Raw genomic sequence first — 8,566 nt, forward strand, 5'->3', positions numbered from 1 at the left:
GCCCTCCACTGGTCCCTATTCTGACCCAGATCAATCCAATCAATACCATCCCATCCTATCTCTCTAAGATCCATTTTAATATTGTCCACCCACCTATGCCTTGGTCTTCCCGGTGGTCTCTTTCCTTCTGGCTTTCCCACCAATATCCTATACACATTCCTCGTCTCCGCCATTCGTGCTACATGCCCTGCCCACCTCATCCTCCTTGACTCGATCATTCTAATTATACTTGGAGAAGAGTACAAGTTATGAAGCTCCTCATTATGCACTTTTCTCCAACCTCCTGCCACTTCATCTCCCTTCAGTCCAAATATTCTCGAATACCCCCAGTCTATGTTCCTCCCTTAAGTTTCCTCCCACCAAGTTTCACACCCATATAGAACCACAGGCAAAATTATAGTTTTGTATATTCTAATTTTTATGTTTTTGGACAGGAGACGAGAAGACAAAAGGTTCTGGACTGAATGGTAGCAAGCATTACCTGAGTTCAGTCACCTCTTAATTTCCTCCCGAACCACATTTGATTTGTTATAGTCATTCCCAAAGATGTGAACTGTGTCACGTTTTCAAAACATCTGTTACCTATTTTTATGTCTTGATTTTTCCCTGCATTTTGGTTATGAGACAGCAACATATACTTAGTTTTCTCTTGGTTTACTTCTAGACCAACCTCCTTACAAGCATGAATTAAAGTCCTGTGTGTTTCTCTATCTTCTTTATGGTATCTACATTATCACCCAGTAGATTCACATCATCAGCATAGACCAACATCTGATGTGTCCCATTTAATTTCAGTCCCACCTGGTTTCCCTGGACCTTCCTAATGGCATATTCTACAGCACAGTTGAAAAGCAGTGGTGACAAAGCATCTCCTTGTTTTAGACCATTCTGGATAGGAAAATTATCAGACAAATGTCTGCCTATATGGACTTTACTATATGTTTCGTTTAAACGTTTTAATCAGCCTAACTATTTTCATTGGTACCCAAAACTCTATCAGAATACTGTACAATACTTCCCTCCTAACTGAATCATAGGCTTTCTTGAAGTCTATGAATAGCTAATGTACTGTCTCATCATACTCCCATTTTATCTCCAATATCTGACGAATGCAAAAGATCTGATCTGTTACGTCAAAACTCACACTGATGATCCCCAATAATTTCATCTACATATAGACTTAACCTTGAGCGAAGAATATTGAATAAAATTTTGTATGAAGTTGATAGCAGTGATTATTTAACACAAGAACCCCATGTACACTTTCTAGTGAGAATTCTTCTATCTTCTTGGTTACATTCTTCTGCAGTACAAAGGCACTACTAAGCAGATACTGACCAGTGTTCACACCTCCCTCATACCCTCAGTCTTTTCCTTTAACTTAAATAAATGTGACCCAGTTGGTCAGTAATGATTTTAAAACTGAATGCCTATGCATGGAGGAGCATAGGGGACTTCTTGTCCTATTGCCTCCACAAACTACAATTTGGCCATCGTTTCTACACGTATTGCTGCAAAAGGCTGTATTTGCATGCGAATTCCTAGATATTATTTAGAAAACAATTTTATAGTATGATGAATCCATAATACCTCTAAATGAACGAGTAGTATTTACTTAACTGCTACGCTCTGCAAAACATTAACCAATCTAGCCCACCTACCCTGTTAATCTGGCACTGCTTTCTACAACTCTAACCTTAATCAATTATAACGTACCCAATGTGATGGCCGTATAGTAAATACATTCCGAATGCACAAAACAGTAAGTAATGAACAGTAAATCTCTTAAGACACAAATTATACCAATGCCATTTTAATAATTACAAGCGACTACTACTTGACTGTGGTTCGGAAAGCCGCGATATAAACAAATCGCTGCCGGGACGATGCCCTATTCTGTCATGCAACTCACACACTACATGGTTGTTCAGGCGCAAAGGTTAATTGCTTTGGTACTCACAGACCACTTCCTAGCACATCCTACTGCAGCTTCGTTCCACACCTAACTTCAAATTTGCATTGTCGCATTTGTCGTATTTATACTACGAGATAGTAATGCCGTCCCACAGCATTAGCGTCATACCTCAGTCATAACCGGTCATCACGCGCAGCCGATCACTTACATCGCTTACATCACTTACCACCCGACCCACGCATCACATAACCCAGCTAATCTTCGGCACGGATCACCTCTGCGCATTGATACAGAATGCGCCACCATCATCGAGTCTGAGTAACTATCACACGGAGTTCTGATCCGTGGTTCTGAAAACGTAACGGCAATAGCCGGTTTAAGGGGGGGTGGGGTATTTCTTTTATTGTGAAAAATTGTAAACACAAAAAAAAAAACCTACTAAATGCCCATCCGGGCCCCGCTGGCACATTCTTATAAAAGTCTTATTCCATTACAGCGGTCTCCCCGCGATTCATAATGTATTAACTTAAATCTGAGAGTATACTATTATTATTTTGTAGTTACTTCTTTTTCTTTTCTTACCTACCTATTTTTAAATAAATACAGGTATGTTGTTTATGAAGTAATAAACGCCTTGCACAAATCTTTCTTCTTTTAGTCTTGAGAGCTCTATAACTGACTTTGGGTATTCTTTTTTGCCATTCTCAGACAGGATGTCTGTCACTGTTGCCTCTTGGTCCTCCTACCTTTTACAATCCCAGATATGTTCCTCCCTTTGCACCCCATCACCACATTCGAATTTGGCCGTGGACACAGTATTAAATCTATTTAGGCTCATTATTATATTATATCATTATTATTATTATTATTATATAGTATATCATCATCATCATCATCATTCCTTCTCTACCATAGAATGTCTACTGATGATGTGGTTTGCTTTCGTCAGATCTAAACTGGAGTATGCTTTTGTTGCTTGGAACTCTTTTACAGTTGCTGACTCCAATAAACTTGAGTGAATACAAAGAAAATTTGCAGCCCTTTGTCACAACAGATTTTTTCAAGATGCAGAATATCATTATAATAATATATTGGAAAAGTCAAATTTGATGACATTGCATATCAGGCATCATCACTTCAATCCTTTGATTTTAATGAATGTCTTTGTCCTTGGTACAGGTGGCATTCATGTTCCTACTCGGAACATACATAACTTTACTACATTGAGTTGGTCCTTCAGCCACTGCCCTTCAGGTAGATGTGTTTCTGCTGCAAGTACAGTTTTAATTGTACAGATGTTTTAGCAACTTACTGCTGCTGTTGTTTGTAACTGTCTGTAACTGGTCATCAGCTGTTGAGCTCAGCACACTAATAAATAGAGAACTGAATTTAATTCACTCACTCACTTGTGGAGTTGAGTGAACCCTTCTTGAGAAGCTGCCAATTGCGTAGCTACTCAAGAACTTCCCAGCATTTTATGGAACCCGAAGTTTCATTACCGTGTTCACAGTAGCCCTCCATTGCTCCCTATCCTGAGTGAGATCAATCAAATCTATACCATCCTATCCTATCTCTCTAAGATCAATTTAATAATTTTAATAATAATGCTTTGGAGTGAACATATACAATTTTTACAGTCAACGGAAAAGTACTTCATTATTTATTTATTTATATAGCACCCACTACATCTTGCAACCTCAAACCATTTATAAAAATGGGAATGTTAGCATTGCAGTTTGGTAATAGTATGTGAGAAACTTGCAGCACCTGAAGATGACGCATAGATAGTCTGATGGCCAATATGATTACTTCACATTACTACACATGATTTAACACCAAGTAAGACCCCTAAGTTAAATAATTCAAAACTCACATGTCACAGTGTTGCACAATTATAGCTGCCTGATCTTTCTCTACTGTCAAATCAGGTCAAAATTAATTATTTGAACAGTGATATGTAATTCACATGTATAGGAAAGTACCAATCTTAGATCTCCAAAATTCAGTTATACATGTACTGGAAATTTGGCAGATTATAAATACACTTACACTAACTCCTGCCATCAGTTAAGAGCTTCTTCTGGGTCCTGCAATTCCCCAGTCATGCAATACCTACTCCAATGTGACAAGTCCAGCCATTACAGAGATAATAACTTTACATAAGAACTGCTGAAAGCATATAAATAAAATGGTAAAAGGTAAAGTTATCTCTGTTACAGGCCATGGAGGCCCACAGGGTTGCGAGAAGGTGTGGCTCCCACATTTTCTACACAACCGGCACACTGATGGCAGTGAGGATGTCAGCCTTATGCGCCCGCCGCCCTTTACACCAAGGAAGATTCCTGGTACTCATTTCTGTTAGAGGATAAGAGACAACCCCAAGGTCATAGTGTGGCTGGAGGGAAACTGAAAATCCAACAATGTCGTCAAGAATCAAACCTGCGACCTTCTTGCATGTAGCATAGTGTCTCAACCAACTACACTACCATGTGCTATAACAACTCAAAATTACATTCTGAAATAAGTTAAGCGCAGTCTGAATTCTGGGGATGTTTATTGCCATTAGGTTCATAAATGGTGTCTTCATATTTGATAACTAAAAACATAGAGATTAAAATACACAGAACAGCAATTTAACTTGTAGTTTTCATTTGAATGTCAAATTTTTTTGTCTTTCTTGCTCTGGCAAGAACACAAACTGAGGCTGCTGGACCTGTGATGGATAAAGTAACAAAGGATTGGAGAATATTACACAGGGCATACCTACTTCACTTTCATTTCTTGCCTAGTATTCTTAGATTCATTAAATCACAGACACTTAACATGCAATGGAGAAAAGAAATTCAATATAGATTTGGTTTGAAAACCTCAAAGGATGAAACCACCTGGTAGATAAGGTTAATACTAGAAATGGATCATAAAGCTGTTGTGTGTGAAGACAGTAACTAAGTAACTGGATTTAACTGATTCAAGTCAGCATTCAAAGATGGGTTTTGTGAACATAGTAACAAGCCTTCAGATTAAATTAGATGCAGCTGCATAACTGAGCTGTTCTAAGACACTGTATAATAGACAACCGTCACAACACAACAGATATCAAGATCAGTGTCCAGTTTCAGCTCTGCTACATGTTTTGGCTATCAATAGCCATCATCAGGCAAATACACGGTTAACCTACCGTATTTACGCATGTATAGGCCGCGTGCGTGTATAGGCCGCAGCACAATTTTCAGACAGAAATTATAGAAAAAATAATTTTCTTGGAATATTATTTCAGGAGTATTACACCCTGTATTACTAATTATGAATATAAATTTTTTTAAATGAAGTGTGATTTCGAATATTTCGAATATAAGCCGCACCCCAGTTTTCCTCTTGAATTTTTGGCAAAAAATGTGCGGCCTATACATGCGTAAATACGGTATATACATCACTGAACTGCAGTTCTAGTAAAATTGGATAAAATACTATTAATTATATAAAACACTTCACGTAAAAATACAATAAATCAGATTATATAAAACAGAAGTTATAGTATAAAGCAAGAATAAAATTCGTAGATTGATGTTTTATATCATCGTATCAGTCGTTGGTTTTGTATTTCGTTGCGTTCCCACGGACAAATTGGAATATTCTATATTTTTTTGTATATAAAATTGTATAGGAGACTCGTGATGTAGATGTAGTAAATTAATGTTAATTGTTTAGTCGGTGCCTCATCTTACAAAGTATTGTCTGTTCTGTAGGGAATGTAAACGTTTGTAAACAACATTTCTATATGAATTTCTTGTTCCTCCGTCCAAACTTTACCCACCGTAATAATACGACGTCCCTCAGAATGTAATTTTTCTTCGTATATGCCTCCAAGGTCTGAATAATTTCTATACATGCAAGAGAGTCCACTATTTAAATTCTCACCACCATGATAACCTCAAATCACAATTGTCACACATACGTTCTTTTTTCGTCACACTGAAAGACCTTGCCTGCAATAATACAAATCACAGGCAAATCTTTGGTGTGTTGGATAGTAGCCATACAAAAGATAATAGTTTATAACCCGAAAACAACACACTTTCCAAAAGTTTATTCGCCTTTTACTTCCAACATTAAAGCTGTCTACATCGTCTACATGGTTTACATTTACACTTGCCGACACTTTTCATTGGCTATTACATAAAACTCAGATATTCGCGCCGCTCAGTTAGCGTGAATTAGCTCCGTCTGCGCGCTTCCTCTCGTTACTACGGCCTGGAGGGCCTGGAGCCATTGCATTACGCTTTGATTCTACCATCACAGCTCCACTTGCGATCTACATAATATCCAATTGACTTTCATCTCCATTGCAAGTTCATCCCCAGCCCACTAGATGGCTACAGTATCCGGATTTCAATTTAAAGCGTGGATAAACGCGAGGGCCCGCAGGCTTCTTTAATTCAGTCTCTCGCACTCACTCGCACTGCAGAAACGCTACATGACATATGGACGCAAAGGGCAAAGTGGTGTTCCTGTGTCGTTCTCTGAAGGTTTCGAATTTGAATCTCGGCCCGAAATCTGGTTATCCAGAATGATACTTCCTTAGTTCCTGAACAGTATCTTAACAGAAGACTATCTCTATAATCACCCTGCCATTTCTGATTCGACACAGCAAGGTTAAAGTCAGGAAGATCATTCGTTTGGATTATATCAAGTTCCATCTGGATATGACGTCTAGGATTCGTGGATCTACTCTTCCCCAGGTATAATTAGAATGATCGCGTCCAGGAGGATGAGATGGGCAGGGCATGCAGCACGAATGGGGAGAAGAGGAATGCATGTAGGATATTGGTGGGAAAGCCAGAAGGAAAGAGACAATTGGGAAAACAAAAGCGTAGGTGAGTGAACAATATTAAAATGGTTCTTAGAGTGATAGGATGGGATGGTATGGTTTGGGTTGATCTGGCTCAGGATAGGGATCAGTTGAGGGCTCTTGTGAATACAGTAATGAACCTTCGGGTTCCATAAAGTGCTGGGAATTTCTTGAGTAACCTCACAATTGGCGGCTCCTCAAGAAGGGCTCAGCTTCATGAGTGAGTGAGTGAGTGAGTGAGTGAGTGAAGATTCATGGATCTATATCGCCACGGTCTGTCCAAGGCATGCCGGTCTGATTCTGGCAAATTAGGGAAAGAACAGACAGGGACCAAGGCCGGTGCATGGCTACACTCCAAAACATGGAAGCTCCACAGGCGGGTACAAGTTCACAAAACGTATCGCTTTCGTGTTCTGTAACACGGTGAAGCCCTCAAATTCGTTCAAATAATATTCATAAACTGATTTTCTGTCTGAAACAAGACAAACTGCGCTCCATCATAAAGACCAACAGTTAATGTTATTTGGGTAAATAGTCGTTATTCACTGCGAATATTATGCAAAATAAATATGTATACTGTTCGCAATGTGCAGAGGTTTCTGAGTTAATTTTACTGTCTTCTCTGGTGTGACACCAAGCAATCCGGTATGAGTTCACCGACATTTCGGAGGAAAGTATTGCCATCGTCTTCAGGGTGTAAGATTGCTCTAAGAAATACCTGTTTCTTTTTATTTCCCGGCTTACTCTTCTATCCCCAAGAAGTTGGCAATACATTACTTCGAAACGTTTGATAGTCTAATCTCTCAGCAAATGGCACAGAGAGTTGCCACTGCTTTTAAAGGGATATCTAGGGCCTAGGTGCGCCCTGAAGTGACAGTGTAAATTGTCTTTTCATCACTTAGGTACTCCGTCTGGTGAATCTGCGTTATTCTCCTCCCCCTCCCCCCACTCCCATTTTGAGGACCGCTGTACTTTGTATGTTATCACTAGGGCCCGGATTTCTATGACATGTCATATTTTTTCCTTGGGTTTATTCCTATGTCTAAATGAATTATGCATGTTTCCAGTCATTCTTATTGAAATTATGTCATTTTTATTATGCATATAAATGCATATTTTAGAGTTTTATTTGTTTTACAGCATATTTTGGCATAATTTTGAAATAAGGTCATATTTTTGTCATTTTAGAAACAATTCTTTGGTATAATGTAAAATTTCGGCTCCATAATGTTTAGTATTACAAAATAAATTTCAGGCTGGACTCTTGCTTCAATGTGGAATAAAGTTCAAGTACATGAAGTTCGTATTAAAAACCATATTTTTGACTGGACTGTACTTGCAGTTACAAAGGCGAAAATTTGTGAAATGCAGCATTTATGACCTGGCAAAGCCGGCCTTTCCCAGTCGAGGCAGGAGGGAGGCAAATGTAACGGGTATTCTCCTATTGTACTCCGTCTTACTATAAGGTATATACATCCCATTCTTTCTCGGAGGGCCTAGAAGTATTCTATTTATATATGTGGAGGGCGTTATAAGACTTCAGTTTGACTTTACAATGCCTAAAGTGAGTACAGGTAGTTCAAGGAGCGCAAAGTTGCGTAGTTTTGTACAGGAGTTTGGTGAAAAAGTGTTTAGTACCGATGGCAAGATATTTTATTGTAAGTTGTGTGGCGTGAAAGTTACGGCAGAAAAGCGATTTACTGTGCAGCAGCATTGTAAAACTTTTAAACATGGTAAATGTTTAAGCAGATTATCTACAAAGGATAGCAGACAAAGTTTGTTGTTTAAAAACAGTTCCACTA

The 8,566-nt window shown here is 38.7% G+C and overlaps 1 protein-coding gene across 1 annotated transcript in view; it reads right to left on the reverse strand.

The window, feature by feature from the left end:
- Positions 1-2,140, reverse strand: part of LOC111873627 (bromodomain-containing protein 2) — a 139,887-nt gene extending 137,747 nt beyond the window's left edge. Inside the window, exon 1 of the mRNA XM_023868514.2 lies at positions 1,961-2,140. The gene's annotated coding sequence lies outside the window, so the exon portion shown is untranslated. The remainder of the gene's footprint in view (positions 1-1,960) is intronic.
- Between the last annotated feature and the right edge of the window lie 6,426 nt (positions 2,141-8,566).

This window comes from Cryptotermes secundus, unplaced genomic scaffold (assembly GCF_002891405.2).
Source record: "Cryptotermes secundus unplaced genomic scaffold, Csec_1.0 scaffold678, whole genome shotgun sequence".
Lineage (NCBI taxonomy): Eukaryota > Metazoa > Arthropoda > Insecta > Blattodea > Kalotermitidae > Cryptotermes > Cryptotermes secundus.